The sequence below is a fragment of the Vicugna pacos genome, chromosome 10, assembly GCF_048564905.1.
Source record: "Vicugna pacos chromosome 10, VicPac4, whole genome shotgun sequence".
NCBI classification, from domain to species: domain Eukaryota; kingdom Metazoa; phylum Chordata; class Mammalia; order Artiodactyla; family Camelidae; genus Vicugna; species Vicugna pacos.
In genome coordinates, this window is record NC_132996.1 from 43,713,089 (window position 1) to 43,732,704 (window position 19,616).

Consider the following 19,616-nt stretch of genomic DNA (forward strand, 5'->3'; position numbering starts at 1 on the left):
TGCAAGAACAAAGAATTCCGACACCAAGATGTTTGCAATAACCAATCACATCTCTTCCCCTTTTCAGTATAAAAAGAGCCTGAATTCTGACTTGGGGAAGATGGTTCTCTAGGACATTAGTCACCCATCTTCTTGGTCTGCTGGCTTTCCAAATAAAGCTGTTATTCCTTGCCCCAACAGTTCATCTCCCAATTTATTAGACTGTCATGCAGCGAGCAGAATGAATTTGGACTCTGTAACACTGCTTTTCTGAGCTGGGGGAGTATAAATTGATAGATTTGGATATTGATGGATTTGGTTACCTCCTACTTCTGTCACCTCCTTAAGCCCAGGTTACTTAGTCATAATTGCTGTTTCTATACAGTACTTTGGCTAATAAAGACATATAAAGTGCCACAGTGGCGAAAACAACCTTCAAAATATAGTGGGAAGAGTCACAGGAATCACCTTGGTTCGTATTCTGCCTCTGTCTTTTAACTTGATCCTTGATCCTGGACTACAAATGGCTATCTCTAAAAACTTAATTTTCTCATCTTCAGTGTTATTAAGGTAAAATGATACTATATATAAGCTGGAATTGTAGTAAACTCATTTAAAAAATACTCTTTTCTCTTTGCTGTCTCCTACTTAGCTGGTTCCCCTCATTTAAATGGACAAGAAACTTCATTAGTCCAGGGCAGCTGCAGCTTCAGGTCATTTTATGACCTTGATCAAGTCATGTAACTTCTCAAGAGTTTCTGTTTTGCCATCTGCAAAACCAGGATAATCCTAGTTCACACCTGCTCACCATGCTGTGAAGATGAATGTCTTAACATCCACAAGCAGGCTGTACTCTGGGAGAAGCCAAGTGCCACTTGCAATAAAAATAACAGGAATAACATTAAAAAAATATTTATTTCTCAGGTACTCTCTAAAGAGATTTGGGCATCTGTTGCCCGGGACATACTGGCCTTTAATTAAATATAAATACCTGCCAGTTTTCATTAAAGTCCATTTTAGCAAATGGTTACTGTCTTGCGATACACCTATGGAGCCCCTTGCAGATAAACAAAAAGCCTTTGGGAAGAAGCGCTGTACCACGCGGGCAGGAAGTGGAAAACCCCACCAGAGCAGCTCCGTGCACAGTTACCATTCCGCCAGGAGTACTTCTTTTTTTTTTTTTTTTAACAAACTTGGCACTTAGAAAACATTGAGCATTTTAACTGGGAGATTTTGCAGGGATTTTTGATTACACGCTGCCTGACAACAGCATATGCCAAGTATACATGCTGCTGAAAAACTCTCAGGGTTACATTTAAACAGATCTATCATTGTCTTGTCTCTTACTAATACCTATGGACCTATTAATGTTGAATTTGAGGTTTTGATTTCTTATCTCTAGGAAACGTACTGTCAACGTTAAAATGTTTTTTAACGCAGTTGTTTATTTAAGAGATGAGCACTGTGACATGTGCAAAAGCATGATGTGAGCTTATTAAGGAAGCTGGCGGGTTTTATACTATGTCTTTAGTTTTTAAAATGCCTCTTCTAGATATGGCTTTTTACATATAGTTTTCTTAAAATATATCTGCAAGTCTTACTCCTTACTCTTTCCTACTCAGACTTGGTGCCTGAGCGTGTTCCACTGAGTGCTGAATTGATTCAATGCGGCTTATTTAAAGGTCAGCTTGTATATTCAGCGGTAGCACGGGGGAGGAAAAACTGGATCTGGCTTTCATTCTCTGGCTTGAAAGAGAAAGCATAATACAAACAACCCTTTAAATATGTCGGTGGTCAAGTTATTACCTAGTGTATAAAGAGTAGAACAATTTCTATTAAAAGTCAGGATCAAATAATAATAGGAGTAAGAAAAGAGAAAATTAGAGAGAGAGAAAAAAAGCCTGTTTTTTTTTCAGAAGAATTGTTTGTCCTTTTCAGAACAGAGTCTATTGAAGATACGTGTCAATGACGCACAAAATTCAGACAATGCCTGTTCTTCAGTTTTCGGCTGACTCCAATGGACTTTAAACATTTCCTCTGTAAGATTTGAATGCTACTTTGAAATAGGATGATTTACCAAAAACTCTATTTTTCTTGCACAAGAAAACAAATTAATAGGATAAGAGAATAAAAAGGGGGCTCCTTGTTCACAAGGCTGAGTGTGTTGAGAACTTTAAAGGCAAGCTTGCACTCAGTGAGTCTCAGAGGCGCGGCGGTGCTGGTCTCCCAGGAGAACGCTTGGCTTCTGTCATGTCTCCGACCCCTCCTGCACAGAACTTAGGTTAATATTCCTAAAGCATGTTGACTCCCAATTGATTTACAAATACATACATTCAAAGCCTTCCATGATCTCAGCCGCAGTTGATTTTCTGATCTCTTTGTGCTGCTCCATTGTACTTAGTTGACTTTCAAGTCTAAATGAACTACTAATTGAATTGCTTCTTGATGTCTATCCTTTTTCTCACACTTCCCATGGCATTGACTTGTTTTGACTTTTCTGTTTCCAAGTGCGATGTGTATTATTTCTCCCTTAACTGTTATTCTGATTGCTTCTGCTCCGTAAGCCATCATTAATTTTACTCTCTTCAGAACTCTCATAGAAACTATCTGACCTTTCACACAGAATTACATTATATCCTCTACTGTACATTATACCATCTCTGTAGATGCTTCCTGTGCTACTAGGCCTGATTTTTTGTTCTGTATACTACAAAAACTCCCTGAGGTCTGAATTCAATTTGTGGATATGCCAGCTCTGTACATCTACCTCCATGAGTACATTACATTTAATGAAAGCTATATAACTCATTGACTGAATACAAAAGGAAATATTTTCATCCTGACTTCATCAACTTTTCTTTCATTTGGTACAATTTTATATTTTATTTTGTTTGCATTTTTCTTCATTTAGTTTTGTTTAAAATGACAAACTTGCTTTATAGCCTGGAAAAAAGAGAAAATACAGAAGGCTTAGAAAAGCAGGCTTCAGAATCATTGGGATCTCGGTATGAGGGGATAGGGACCGAAAAAAAAAATGCATTTCAGGAACAATCCAGTAAATATACTGCTGCTCCAAAGAAATGGAAACCAAACCATTTTCTACCAAATTGTCAAATTTTGAGAAAGGGGCGTCTAACTGGTCTAAGCGGTCACGCTAGGCTTATAGTTGGGAAGATATAATTACTGTTTACAGTCTGTGTCTTGCAGGGATTTTTGATTACACGCTGCCTGACAACAGTATATGCCAAGTATACATGGTGCTGAAAAACTCTCAGGGTTACATTTAAACAGATCTATCATTGTCTTGTCTCTTACTAATACCTATGGATCTATTAATGTTGCAGTAAAATAAATGAGTGGGCTATTAGGAAGGAGAAATAGAGGCTGTCAAAAGCAGGCACACATCCATTACTGAAGATGCATCATGTGGAGACATTAGGTGAACTGTGGGAGATAATTGCTATTATTTTTTTTATAAACTGTAATTAATGAACGTGTTCTTTAAGTGTTTTACTATATTTCATTGTGATGCATGAGACTGAGGCTGTGTTTACTGCACAAAGAGAATATCTTGCACAGTTTTCCACATGCTTGCCACAAAATACCCCAGATATGGTATAACACCATCTAATTTTTCTATAATCAGATTCTGGGTCAGCATATACTCAGAGGTATCAAACATTCTGACTCTATTTGTGGTAGAGTGGATGGTATGGCTTTGAAGATCTTTAAATACAGTCAGACTTAAGGATGTAAATATGAACTGACTCAAAAAGAGGATGAGATACAACGTGCCTCTAGAGGGAGTGATTTCTGCTGTTGATAAAAAGCATATATCGAGTCAAACAGCAGATGCGATATGAATTCTAGCACTGACTAGTCTTCATCACAAGAAACCCTACGTCACATAAAGCAAAATAACATATTTTTCTTGTTTAGCCCTTTCTACTGCCTTTACTTCAGAGAACAGTTCAGACTGTAAGAAATGGTACTGACTCATTCCTTGCCTGGCTAAGAAACCTTCACCAAATACCTACTCTTTGTTTCATAGGGATGGGCATATTGGGCCAGATTCTGAGACTGAAATGAGAAAAACCAGAGTTCTTGCCTCCCAGGAGCAGTATTGTAAGAGACAATTATATTAATGTGGTAGTAATGAGACCCATTATTTTTAATGATTTATGAGAAAGCAAAAGAAGGTGCCCCAAGAAGTAAAGGAGAAGCAGAGTGTGGCATAAATGACTTCTAGAGAAGGTGGTGCCTGAGTAACCTATGTAAGCAGGTTTTGGAACAATTCAGAGGAGCAATGTGGAATACCATTGTGAAGAAGCGAGGGCAGATACTAGAAGTTGAAGTACCCATCTCTCATTTAATGATAGAATGAAAAATAAATTCTGCCACATTGTCCCTGAAAATGAGCTATATTAGTTAAGCCAAAGTTATATTTTTAAACATTAACTCCCAGCAGAGAGTGAGGCAGGGGAGTTATTATGCCAACTTCAGAAAAAAGAGCTTTGCATCAGTAGGGAAGCAATCTGGTCTGTGTCCATCTGAAATGAAACTTCATGGGACATGGGAAGGCTGTATCTATTGACAGCACAGTGGAATATATCTGCCTCCAGGAAAGCAGTATGAAAATTGCCAACATGAAAGAGTCAAGAACAAATAAAAAGTTGGCATAGTAATGACAATGAAAACTTTTGAGTCTGTACAAATGGCCAAATGATTGTTTTTTATTCCTCCAAGCTAGACTGTGGTCTTTGGAATTTTCCTTCTAAATAGCTTATCTAGATAGATAGCTCATAGCCAAAGTCTCTTTGGTTTTATACTCTTTGGGTTATCAACAAAGGCTTAGCAGACTCATTTAAGACAGAAATGTTTTTCAACTATCAACAAAGCAATGAAGATATTGAGACAGTGACGGCTTTGTCTTTCAGTCACTTAGGTAGAAAGAAAGGCATTCACACATAATCACCAAAGGACTGTGCTAGACTTGGACCAGAAAGAAATGCCAATGTTATAATTAACATGTGATATCAATATCATCTCCCAGCTCTGAATTGATCAGTGAATCCATGCCAGACCTTCAGTGCCAGATGGTCAGCTGACCTCTGTGATTGGTTAGTTTCCTCTTAGATGATAGCCCATTTCATCTTAGGAAAATCCTTCCATATTTTGCTTGCCATCATCTGTTGAACCTATCCTTTTATGTTTTTTCCACTGCTTAATTGTCGTTCTGTCTGCTTGCCCTTCCAATGCTGATATACAGCATAGTTCAGAATTTTTTCCTACCCAGGTTAAACAACTCACAGCCCCTTTACACGTTTCCCATGTGACACGCATGTATTTTCCTAAACCTCCTCATTTAGAATATGCTACATTCCCTCTATGTTTTCCTTAAAGTGCGTGAACATATGAGACTCTCACTATTCTGGAATGTGTCAATTTCCCTTAGTATTTAGAGACCCTATTAAACTGGGGAAATACTAAAGAAAGGAACGCTTCTTTTGCTTGTATTGTGTTCATACACTTGTCGTCTGCAACAACCCAAATCTTTTCCCAGTCATTTGCACACTCAGGTATAGGCTTCCACTTGTAGATGCAGTGTTATGTTAATACTTTTGTCTTCTTCTTCTTGAGGTTTTTCAGGTTCACATGTCAGGAAATGTTTCCCTGATGTTTGAGAGTTGGCACAATATACCAGAAAACTCAGTCCTCAGAGAGCTCTGTGTGTAAATCCCTGTTTTATCACATCACAGCTGTGACCTTCAGCTACCTATTAACTTCTCTAACTCTCAATGTGTGTATCTATTAAGTGAAGACCTCCTAAAAATTGTTAATGTTAAGTGAAATGATGTTTGGAAAATACCAAGACTAGATCCTGCCTTATTCCTAGGAGATGCTCTGTAAATGTGAGCAAAGCTGCAGAGAGGACATCTAATCCACACCCGATTTAACAAAAATGGCATCTTTTCTAGAGAGTGAGTTCTAGCAATGAGAACTTCAAAACTGAAATGTCTCGCCCAAGTTTGTATAGCTACCTAAAATAAGAGTAAGGATGACAACCTTAATTCCTTGTGTTGTATTTTGCTTTCCTTCAATGATACCAGTCATTATTACAGATTACACCTTTGTTTCTGTTATTATAAACAAACATGAATCTAAGAAAGAAGGTATAAGATCGAAGAACAAATACATTATCATACCAAATATTCTATTGGATTCATTTGAAAATATCTCTGTACAATAAAAATCTAGGGTACTACTCTCTTAAAAATGCAAATAGTTTAAAAAAATATTAATATGGGCACAATGCTAAACTAGAACTGTATTTATGCTTAGAAAATCTCAGAGGTAAAGACAGCACCTGAAAGGTTATAAACGTTCTCCCTGTGTCTTAGACCTGTAAATAATTGATCATGACAATCATGCCAGGGTATAAGATACAGACACATACAAGCAACTCAGAGAAACCTGTGCCTCTCCCCTAGCAGAAAAAGAGATTTAGACACTGTGGGCCTTTGTTTATTTAAACATTCCAGAATTGTGGTGATTATATTTTTAAAATAACTTTATTTATGATTGTGTGGTTAAAGATTGAGGGTGATAATTAGATACAGCCCTTAAATTCTCCCCATGCTGTACCCTTGGAAATCCATAAAAATGTGGAGGCAAGAAGTACATGCTTTATTGCACCTTTCATTTATGAAATACTCCTGCTCACTCTGCCTCACTGATTCTCTTTTCTCCAGCTGCCGTTTGGCTTCCCAGAGCCAAATGACAGACTTCCTCCTGTCATGCCAAATGAAGACCTGTACTCTTTAGAATTGCTCTAAGAGGTAAATGCATTATTGACTTTTCCTCCTAACTTCAAAGTAAAATTTTAGGTTGCAGTCTAATGTAATAAATAATAACGATAAAAATATTTATTAGATAACAACAATTAATTGACTAGCTAAACTGATGTTTAAAATGTTCTTAGTAATGGTACTGCATGGCAAAAAATAAATTGAATTAAACAAAACACATCTCGTCACTCAGCTATACCTATACAAATAAGACCAAAAAATGAAACTTAATCTCATAAAAATACTTTTTCTCAAATCTTTTTGCGTTGAAGGGCCTTGTTTTATCTGATGTGTTGACATTAGTTCTTATAAAATAGAGCTATTTTTCCTATTGTTCTAAATGCTAGAGAATTGAGGTAATATGTAAACCTGCGAAAGGAGAAGATCAAGAATCAGCCTTGTGTGCCGGAAAAACCCTTGAGAGAGTGGAGACCCAGGTTCCAGTCCTATCCTTGCCACTAACCAGCCACATGACACTGAAGTTACTTAGCTGCAGTGATGGATGGACATCTCCCTCACTCTAGGTATAGTCCCCTGTGTGTGAAATGTTGATAATACCTTCCCTGAATACTTTGTGAGAGTATAAAACAAATCTCAAATATAGTAAAGACTAATAGCATTATGAAGACCTGATTTAAGGTGCCAATTATGCCTGTTAGGTGAATAAACTATAAATTCCTTAACCCAGCTAAACCTCATCGCCTACCAAATAAGAAGTTGAATCAAATCTCTGAGATGCTCTTATATTGTAAAGCCTAATACAAAATATATAATTATATACACACAAAGACACAAGGATTTATTTCCATATGCTTCAAAGGTCTAATATTGAGAGATATACTTGGGTTTTTGATGAAATATATTCACCTTATGATGAAGGTTAATATATCTTGAATTGTACTTTTTAAATATATAAACATCAGTATAATAACTTTTGCTTAGAAAAAAATGCAAACCCATCAGAATTTCAACTATTGGTAGGAATATATGATGCAAAGAACATGAAATACGAAATACAGCCCAAATTTAAGTACAACGTCTGTATTCACTGAACCTTCTCGGGGGCTTTTCTTCTTCTATAATATGGCTCCCAAAGAGCACCTGTTACAGGGAGCAGTTGAGGGAGTCACAGTTGTGACAACTTTCAGAGGTAAAGACACTTGGCTGTTTAAGGTAACAGCTAGCCGACCTTATGTAGTGTAGGACATGGATGGGTACCCGAAGCCCACCATCCCTTCCTCGCTCCCTTTTCCAGTCCCATCACCAACTCCTGGAAAGAAACCCAGAGAGGCCGCGTGAGCACAGAGCACTAGAGAATTCAAGCTTTAAATTCAGGTTAAAACTTCCCAGACTGGACTGAGCTGGAGTAAAGATGAGCTGTACCTAGGGGGCGAAATGCAAAGACGTGGTGAACATTGCTGTTAAGTCGAGCAGTCTGTGAGGGCTGCGAACAAATGCATTTGTCTGTTTTTCACTTGCTCACTACAGTGTTGTTTTAAAACTCCAGAGGGACCATTTCTCCCCATCTGGTAGGTAATGTGAACCTAACATTTTAATAGTGACCTACTATAAATTCAAAACAGAGGAAATTTTAATGATGAGATGCAGAAGACAAATGCATTCACACTGGAAGTAGGGGCACTTCCTTTTCTGAATTCAGGGTTAGGGTTTGCTCTGGGCTCAACCCTAGTGAGCATTAAGTGTGTGTAAGAGGACTCTTCCCCCCTGGCTGTGGAGACAGTATCTCCAGTGTTGATGCTGTGACTGGCTCTCACGCATCCAGTTTGGGGAACTTGAATTCTTGAGAACATACTCTCTTAGCGCTGAGATACCTCTCATGGCGAACTTGAGCAAGTGGCCACAAATAAAGCAAAACTCTCTCTAGAGCAGTGGCATCCATTATCAGGAAACTGACAACTGGGAAGTTCGGCCTGAGCCATTCTGTGACTACAGAGATGGACTTGAGTTTACTGCATGCCATATTTACACTGTGACAAATTACAAAAGCCTTTAGGTTTGGAGACTTGAACTCCATTTTCAAATTTGTCCTGTTGCTCTAAGTTCAGTAGAGGTCATCAAGAATTTGCTATACTAACAGCATCACTAAGTCATCTAATAGTCTATTACCAGGAACTACTGGACATCTTTAAAGGCTGTCTGCATAGCCTTCTGTGAAGATTCTAAAATTGAATAAATAGAATTGAAATAAAATATAAAATAAGGAAGCAACATATACTTTCTACAAATATCTTGATTTTTAATGTCTTTCTTTGAGAAAGACTTTAGATATAAGATCTGTTCTTAGTCAAGGCCTGTCTTCCCTGTAGACTCAGCTGTCCTTGTAAAAAAAAAATGTTCATTTTGTGGGCCACTGTCCCAACATCTAGAACAAGGCTTGGCACAGAGTGGGCTCATAATAAACATTGGTTTAATGAATGTGGCTAGCCATCCTGCCTTGGATGGAGACATTTGTAGAGTGTAGCCAATAAATTTTATTCAAAGGTTATTCAAAAAGAATTCAATGGTTCTTTTTATGTTTTTTGAGTTGGTTACCATTAGGTCAGGGCTGGACCAGTCTTCTTGCATTCTGAGTGTTCAGAATTTTAGAGTATTTTGAAGAAGTAAACCAGAAGACTAACTTTTGATAGTGACACTGGGACATGGACAAATGAATACTTTTTTGGTACTATTTTCTTACTTTTTATGGTTTATAATAGTATTTCTTATTTGACCTATAATGTCTCTAGTATCTATAAGTCTTGGTTTTGGGGGGCTATAAATGTAATAAAAGATCTTAATTTTGTTGTCTAAATCTTGCTAAATTGGAGTGTGTATTTAATTCTTTTATCCCAGCTTACAAGGTTGTAATTGGCAAATAAAAATTGTATATGATTAAGGTGTACAACATAATGTTTTGATATATGTATACACTGTAAAATGATTACCACAATCAGGTTAAGTTAACACATCCATTACCTCACATAGTTAACTTGTGTGTGTGGATGTGTGTGGGTGCATATATTTGGGAACATTTAACATCTATTCTCTAGCAAATTTCACATATAAAATACACTATTATTAACTATAGTAACTATGATACATATTAGGTCTCCAGAATTCATTCACCTTATAAATGAAATTTTGTATCCTTTGACCAACTTTCCCCCCAGTCCTCCTCCAGTCCCTGTTAACCACATTTTATTCTCTGTTTCTATGAATCTGACTTTTTTCGATTCCATATATTAATGACATCATGCCTATTTAGTGCCACATGTGTGCTGGGAAGTGGAGACGTGATAATAAATAAGGCACAGCTTCCACATCGAGGAACTCAAAATTTAGAAAATAATAAAACAACAGTAATAACAAGTAACATGTGAATGTTGCTCATAACGTGCCAAGCACTTTTGGAAGAATTTTACATAGATATCTCATTAAGTGTTCACAAAATCCTATGTTGTAGAAAATATTATTATGGTCATTTTGCAGATACATGAAGATTTATACTATATAAATAGTATGTGCATTAAAAGGCAAGGAAACATGCACCGTATAATAGGATATGCTCTGTAGTAGATATCTGTAAGCTCAGGCAAGATTTGTGTTACTTATGTGAAACTTTGTCTATGTCATGAATTATGACTTAGAGTTTGCCAAGCAGAGAACTAGAGTGAAAATATTATATTTCTGGAAAAGAAAACAAAGATTTACAAAAATGTTGAGATTTGCTTCTGCGTCAGCATTAGTGCAAATCATCATGATCATTATCATAGCTAACGTTCATTGAGCAATCACTGTATTTCATGACAGTGGCTAAATATTTAAGGAGGGTTAACCTCCATAAATTCTTTACAACAGCTGAAGATGTAGATACCACATTTATCTATATTTTACAAATTAAGAAATAAAGACACAGAAAGAGGACCCTAAGTTACACAGCTAATAAGTGGCAAAGCAGAACTGAAATGAGGATGTCTCTCCCCAGAGGGCCCACACTCTTAATCATTAAATATACTGACTCCTGTGAGGAACATATTTGGGAAGTGGCAAATAACTATGGTTGTAATGCTAAGATAATCATGAGAGATAAAGGATATACAAGTCTTAGATCATATAATCTTTGAGATGCAATTATAGTTAGATTTGTGGAAGTATTAAGTCATGGGTGAGCACATAAAATGATATTTTTTTTTCCCCAAAAGATCACTCCATGGAAAGTTGTTTCAGGTAGTGAAGATATTTGAGGAAGAGGGAACAAACTTGGAGAAAAGTAAAATAGTCTAAGACAGGAGGGTGAGAGTTTGAGCTAAGGGGAAAGATTATGGGAAGAAAAAGAAGAGAAGAAATTCAAGACTTAGTAAATTAAAGGTAGAGTAGAGCAGATGTAGTGATCATTTTTATGTCAAAGTGATACAGGAAAAATGAATGTGAGGCAAGACGATGGCCATGTCCCAGGTCTCGGTTGAGTCCCCAGGACGTGCCCTGCCAAGTATGGATCCTTGGCTTCACGCAGGAAGAATTCAAGAGTAAGCCACGGTTGAGTAAAGGTAGATTTATTTAGAGAGATACATACTACACAGAGTGCAGGCTGTTTCAGAAGGAAGAAGAGAAAGGCCATGAGGTATGAGGGTTGGGTGCTCAGTAGATACACACTCCATAGACAGAACGTGGTCCGTCTCATTCAGAAGAGAGAGCAGCCACAAGCTGTCGGGTTGTTAGTTTTTATGGGCTCAGTAGCTTCATATACTAACAAGTGGGAGGATAATTTCAACTACTTTGGGGAGTGGCTGGGATTCACAGGAATTGGGCCTCTGCTCACTTTTTGGCCTTTTATGGTTAGCTTTGGAGCTGTCATGGCGCCTGTCGGAGTTGTCATTTACTATGTTAATATACTACAACGAGTGTATAATAAAGCTCAAGGTCCACTAGAAGTCAGATCTCCCACCATCCTGAGCATCAAGGTCTACTGGGAGTTGAATCTTCTACCATTTTGGTGCTAATGCTGTGTCATTCCTTGAACAGCTGTGCCCTGCCCCCTTCCTTCTGTGTCAGAAGAGTAGCTAAAAGGAAAAGGAGAAAGTTTCTGACTTGGACAAATTGTGGAGGGAGGGGCCAGTGGCAAACACTGGGAATGCAAGGGAAGAAACAGGTTTTAATGGAGGATAATAATTGCAATTTTGGAACACCAGCAAAATTATAGAATTTCCTGAGCTTCATTTATTTGGAAAATGACTTCAAATCCACTCTTGTCACCGTGAAATCATTTTGTAATGCTATTTTTTTCTATTAAATATGACCTAACTTTGAAATAACTATTGGTGCTACTTTGTCCATTCTGAAAAATAATTCAGTATGCAGTCCCCTGCTTGGCTTGGAAACGTTGCCTTTTTGTGAATGGGATAGATTTTATTTTCCTTAAGGGGAATCAATGGTTTGTAAAACATCTACAGCCAGTGAGTATTGATCTTACACGTTTTGTGTTGGGAACAAACATTCCAATAAGGTTAGCATATCCCCCATCAACTAATCCATTTTTCTTCAAAAACATATTGCAGTGTTGAGTTTCCTGGGTATAAAAAGCTTATCACAGACATCTCATGGTTCTTACAGCAAAGTTGTTTTTAAATGTAAAGCTAATAATACAGATGAAACATTCTTTTAAGATGAGCAATCCATCCCGTTGGTTCTGTTGCTTTAATTTTCTTCATTGAGGTTAATTTTTCCTTTTCTGTCAGATCTTCTTGTAGTCTGGTTTGGTTTAATTTGCAGAAGTGTCACACCAAGGGGCTCACTGTAAAGGTGTCTCTTTTCCTTTTCCCTGTTGTGTTAATAGCAATCACACTGTCAGTCTATTTTATTTTCTTTATCATTGTAAGTCTAAAGGGGACTTGTACTTGGCATATAAGTTGTTGTATATTTTCTTTCTTTACCATTCTCCCCTCAAATGGTACAGAGGCTCCAAGAAAGCAGAGGTTTTATTTATTATACATATGTCTCTACTCCCAGCACAGAGAATAATTCCTAGCACATAATAATCTTAATAATTCTTCCTTTAATGAATAAAAGGATGAAGGACGGGTGAATCTGTAAGTCCCCTTCCAAGTTTTTGTTTATTACTATTACTTAAAAATCAATTTTGGACTTAAGAAAAAAAGTTGCAAATATAGTAAAGTGTCTCACATCCCTTCCACCCAGAGTCTTCAAATGTTATCATACACAACCAGAGTACAAACATCAAAATCAGGAAACTTACATTGATATAATTCTACTAAGTAATCTACAGATCTACTTAAATTTGAGAGGTCCCATGAATTTTTTTCTTTTTTCTGATAAAGGATCTAATACAAGTTCCCAGATTGTATTTAGCTGTCGTGTCTCTCTGGTCTCCTCCAGTCTGGGGTAGTTTTCAGACTTTGTTTTGCATTGATAACCTTGATAGCTTTGAAGAATACTGACTAGTTATTTTATGCGATGTCTACTCATTTGTGTTTGTGTGTTGTTGCCTCATGTTTAAATTCAGATAATGCATTTTGGGCTGGATCACCATGGGAATGATGCTAGAATGATCCTCATTCTTAGTTTTTATTTTCCAGTGTTTTACTGCATAGTCTTGCCTGTTTGTTTATCTACATACGCTTTTGAGCCTTATTTTATTGCACATAACATCTTTATATATATATTTTAAATTGTACTAAATTTATAAGTCAGCCTATGGAGAAATGATATCTTCTTAATATGAATCACTTTAAGACGAAGGGATGTTTTACTATTTGGTAAAGTTTACCTTTGGTTATTTCAGGAGTACTTTCAAGTTTTTTGCATGTAAGTTTTGTCTGAAATTCATCTCCTTTAAGGAACTAATCAATATTTCCTTTGTGGCCAATTATATGATCTTTTTCTGTGGGTGTTGCATGAGGATACAAGAAGAGGTTCAGTCCTCTCTTATTAGGACATAAAATTCAACATATCTGTAAGATCTACCCCACTTATATATTGTTTAGGCTACTTTCTATTTTATCTGATATTGAGATCATTACTAATGCTTTCTCATTTTTTCCATTCACTTTGTCCATAGTTTTAGTATTAGACTTTCTAAATCATTTTGTTTTCCATGTATCTCTTGTGTATAGAGCATAATAGGAACTTGTTTTGTAAGTCCAGTGGAAAACTATGTCTTTCAATGGGTATATTATACTTTTTCACATTTATTTGTATGACTAGTATGTTTCATCTCAATTCAGGCATAATATTTTATAGTTTTGTACATTGTTATATTTGTATGTTTCTCTAGAAAATGTATATTCTTTTCCCCTTAATTCACAAACATTTTTTGGGGATATTTAGGGAATTTTGTGTTTTTGTTCTAGTGTTAATTTTTGTATTTACACCATTAAAAAAATTTCCCTTTGTTCTCTGCTATCTTATTTATTGTATTAATTGCCTTGTCAGTTTTAATGTAGTCATTTAACTTCTACTTATTGACTAATCAATGAGTTCTTTTCTGCTTTTCTCTTTTTCTCTCCCTTTACTTCTATTTCTCAGTTGTGTTATTTCTACTTTATCACAACACATCATATTCTTTAACATATGATGTATTGTAGGCATCAATTCCTCTAAAGAAACTTGCTAAAATTACTCAGCTGGAAGGTATATTTACTGCATTTTCTTATTTTTGTACTTTTACAGATGTTTTCTCTAATCTGACCTACAATAATTTCCATTACATTTCTGTATGTGCATGGGCCACACCAAACTGATAAATCATGTGTACAAATGTATCTTCTGTATCCTTCAGCCAATAATTGTTTAGTGCAATTAACATTAGTAGTAACTTTCACTTTAAAAATGTTTTGGAACAATTTTACTAAAAGTGAGCATTATTTTACTCATATTCTTCAATCGCTTTCATTTGTAATATTTGTGGTTGCCTCCTGTCACATCAAAAGTATTTTTGTGAATTCTAGTTTCAAGCTTTCACTAAATAGACGTATTTTAGTTACCGATTCCAAAACCAAATTTTAATTTCTTCAACTCCTTGTAAAAATGGTATACTGAAAAGACACTTTTGATATGAGAACCTGGTTCCAAAATACGCATGCTTTAGCGACCTTGGAGGAAAGTAATTTTTTTTTTCTTAATTGTAAAGACTGAAATGAGAACACTTGTGAAAGTTCTTTAATTAAAAAATTTTATTCCCTTACATATTTCTTCAGATATTTCAGTCCAGAGATACCAAACTCATTTTAGCTGTCAAGACAGAGTTTACCTCCCAGGTCTCAAGTTCCTCATTTACAAAGTAGAGATAATGATAGTACCTGCCCTTATTTGCTCCCAATGCTATTGCAGCCGTGAAAGTAAACCTGGTGAGTGTTCGTAAATTATTGAAAACCTGCTTCTTTTTCCTCCACATATTGTTGTGAGGATTGTATCTGATAGTGTGAAAGTGCTTTGAAAATGGCAAGGTTTTATACAAATGTGATTGTCTCTGATCTCTAGGTCAATTTAACTGGATGACACCATCTGTATGGCACCAGAATCACCAATTTAATATCATAAATTTAATTTAAAACTGTAAATTTAATTTACAATTTAATTCAAATAAATCAGTAATTTTTAAATGAAACCTGGCTTATTTATTGATAGCTGGGGTGTATATTCTGTGGAACAATCACACACACATACCTAGAACAGAGCAGAATATTAAATTATAATAACGTAAGTTCAAAACAAAAATAAATTGAAGCCATGATTTAATTTAACAGTCTTTTAACCTAAATCTAGAACTGGTATTTAGCTGGTGCAGAAAAGAATGATTATGATGGTGTTCTAAACGTTGAAATGTTTCCATCAAAATTTGAAACAGCTACTGTGCTGAGTTCTCAGGAGCCCCGCCGCGCTGGCCTGATCCTGCCTCCTTGGAATGTCCCAGCACCTGGCTCCTAACGGTTCAGCCTGGACCAGCAGGGTCTTCCTGGCCCCTGTTCCAGTGCTGAGGCAGCTGCTATTCTCACTGATTGATACTTTAACTTCTACTCTTTCCTAACTCTTTTTGAAGCAAAAGATGATGAATGAATTAGATTTGGGTTGGTCCTAATCTTGATTAATTGGACCTCTGTTTTCCTCTCCTGTCTCAGCACCTCTTATCCACCAGGAGCAGCAGATCACTGCAGCTTGGGCCACTCGCAGTTCCTCTCATTTTAGAATGCGTCTCTGTCTCCTTCACTTAACTCTTCTCATCCTTCATCCAGCTTAGACATTGCCTCCTCCTGGAAGTATTTACTGACCCTCTGGCATAGCTGGATGATACTCCTGTGTATTCTCCTAACACCACGTAATTTTTCCATCTATATCGCTTTCATCCTACACTGGAATTACCCAATTCTGTGTGCATCTTCCCTTCTAGATACATGTTCCTTAGGCAGGCATTTGTCCAGAGCTTCGTATACGGTGTTAAAAGAAAAGAGTAAATATAGTTAATACTCGGAGTTGAAGTATATAGCAGGTCCTCTGACAGGTTCTTTATACATTTTATCTTTTAAAATCATTCTTTTGAAGACAAAATAAAAATTCAGAGAGATGAACTGATTCTTCTTAAGTGCACACTGCCTACACTTGAACTGAAGTCTCTCTGACTCCAGTATCATTATCCTTTCAGCAATATCACATTGCCTTTCTAGTGACTTGCAAATATAGCCTTTTCTCTTTAGCTCCTAAAGGTACTGAGCGTTTGTGTATGACTCAATATCCAATTTGGTTTTCTCCACTGACATCTGAAAAAAACTATCTAACCATTTCTAAAGTAGTTTATCCTGTATTGAATTCTCAGAACACAAATAGATTCAGCAATCAAAATCAGAATCAAAATTGGCTTAAAGGTTAAAATTCTCTTTGTCAATAGTTAAAGTTCTGAGACTCTTACTACTGAAAGCTTTGTGCTTCTATATTCACTTTTCTCCCTTCTTTATTCCATCTAGGCAACAATTGTCTTTAAAGGTGTAGCTTTTTAAAAGTAGCTTACAATTTTTACTGCTCACACAGAAGGGTTACATAATAGAGTGGAGTGAATGCTGTCTCTTTTCTCTTCACTTTAATAGAATATTGTCTTCATAATTTGTCTCCTTAGCTTGTCTTTATTAACTTGAAATCTGCGGGAAAAATAGTAAGTTAACAACATAGGGTGGCTTGTGATCACATCGATTATGTTGTTGTTTCTCTTGCTGTTTATAAAGGAAAAGCATGTTGTGAAGACAATAAAGCCTCACACACATTAGGCAGGTAGGTGTGCAGATTAGGGGACAACGAGTTGATTCCAAGAGCTATGCAATTACGTGTCAAATTTTAGCATGTTTTTTAAAAACATTTTTTAGTGATTTATAATCGTTTTACAATGTTGTGTCAAATTCCAGTGTAGAGCACAATTTTTCAGTTATACATGAACATATATATATTGATTGTCACATTTTTTTTCTCCGTGGGCTACCATAAGATCTTATATATATTTCCCTGTGCTACACAGTATAATATTGTTTATCTATTCTACATTTTGAAATCCCAGTCTATCCCTTCCCACCCCCACCCCCTTGGCAACCACAAGTTTGTATTCTATGTCTATGAGTCTGTTTCTGTTTTGTATTTATGTTTTGTTTGCTTTTTTTTTTTTAGACTCCACATGTGAGCGATCTCATATGGCATTTTTCTTTCTCTTTCTGACTTACTTCACTTAGAATGACATTCTCCAGGAGCATCCATATTGCTGCAAATGGTGTCATGCTGTCAATTTTTATGGCTGAATAGTATTCCATTGTATAAATACACCACCTCTTCTTTATCCAGTCATCTGTTGATGGACATTTAGGCTGTTTCCATGTCTTGACTATTGTAAATAGTGCTGCTATGAACGTTGGGGTGCAGGTGTCATTTTGAAGTAGGGTTCCTTCTGGATATATGCCCAGAAGTGGGATTCCTGGGTCATATGGTAAGTCTACTCCTAGTCCTTTGAGGAATCTCCATACTGTTTTCCACAGTGGCTGCACCAAACTGCATTCCCACCAGCAGTGTAGGAGGGTTCCCTTTTCTCCACAGAAATTTTGGCATGTTATGAATCTTGTTGAAAATTATTTTCCTCATTGTTAAGAAATCTAGGAATAATCAATATATAAATAGAAATGGAATAAATATAAAATACATACAAATTTTATATAAAAATAAAATAATTAAAATGTAAATATGAAACTCAAGAAGGAAAATATTTATAAAACACATAAGAGTTTAAAAAGATTAATCAAACTCAAACTTCATAAAGCCAGGGTTTGGCGAATAGGGCTTTGACACTCTAATGCTAACAAGTTTTTACAATGTTTGAGTTTTGCTCTATTTTTTTTTCCTATCCAGTTTGGTATGTAACAGACTTACGTAAAACACTGTGTATTGTGTTAATCTTTAATAAAAAGGAGCACGATGAAATAAGACATCAATATCTCTTCAGCAGAACATAGTGTAAGCTCAGTGCCATCTGGGCCAGAACAGGTTTGTGTGATCACTGATGTGTCTCCAGCACCAAGAATGGTGTCAGAGACATGGTAGGTAAGAGCTAAATATTTGGTGAATGCTGTTTTCTGTTGTTATTATAAAATAAACTATTTTTTAGAGAAGTTTTAGTTTCACAGCAAAATTAAATGAAAAGTATAGAGATTTCCCATATACTCCCACCCCCAACACATGTATAGCCTCTCCACTAGCAACAGCCCCCACCAAGATGGTACATTTGTTACGTTGATAAATCGACATTGACACGTAAAAATCACCAAAGTCCATAGTTCATATTAGAGTTACCTCTTGGTGTTGTACATGCTATTAGTTTGGAAAATGTATAATGATGTGCATCCAACATTATATTATTGTACAAAATGATTTCACTGTCCTAAAACTCCTCTGTGCTCTTTTTAACCTTCCATTCCCCCTAGCTATGAAAATCACAGGTAAGTTTACTGTCTCCATAGTTTTTGCCTTTATCAGAATGTAGTGTAGTTTGCATTATACAGTGTGCAGCCTTTTGATATTGGCTTCTTTCACTTAGTAATCTGCCATTTAATTTCCTCCATATCTTTTCATAGCGTAATAACTCATATCTTTTTAGCACTGAGTAATATTCCATTGTCTAGGTCTATCAGGGTATTTATCCATTTACCTACTGCAGGACATCTTGGTTGCTTCCAAATGTTGGCCTTATAAATGGACTGCTATAAATATCCACATGCAGGTTTTTTGTGGACATGAGTTTTCAATTCATTTTCGTATATACTATGGAGCTCAATGAGGATCCTGTGATAAGATTACATTTCATTTTAAAAGAAACTATCAAACTGTCTTCAAAGGGGCCTTTTCTCCATTGCATTATATTTGCCCCTTTGTAAAGAGCAGTTGACTATATTTATGTGGGTCTGTTTCTGGGCTCTTTATTCTGTTCCATTAATCTATTTGTCTGTTCTTTCTCCTAATAATCTACTATCTTGATTACTGTACCTTTATAGTAAGTCTTGAAGTCAGATGGTGTCGGCCCGTCCAACTTTGTTCTTCTTCAATATCGTGTTGACTATTCTTGGTATTTTGCCTCTCCACACATATTTTAGAATCAGCTTGTCAATATCCACAAAATAAGTCCTTGGTTTTGATAGAGGCTGTGTTGAATCTATAGGTCAAGTTGGGAAGAAGTGACATTTGGAAAATATTGAGTCTCCCTATTATGAGTATGAAATAACTCTTCATTTATTTAGTCATCTTTGATTTTGT

General features: G+C 36.2%; 1 long non-coding RNA gene across 1 annotated transcript in view; it reads right to left on the reverse strand.

The window, feature by feature from the left end:
- Positions 1-17,217: 17,217 nt before the first annotated feature.
- The window catches only part of LOC140698746 (uncharacterized), a 300,352-nt gene continuing 297,953 nt past the window's right edge, over positions 17,218-19,616 (reverse strand). The window contains exons 4-5 of the long non-coding RNA XR_012076631.1: positions 19,350-19,515; positions 17,218-17,965 (exon numbers count right to left, since the gene is read on the reverse strand). This is a non-coding gene — a long non-coding RNA (uncharacterized lncRNA). The remainder of the gene's footprint in view (positions 17,966-19,349; positions 19,516-19,616) is intronic.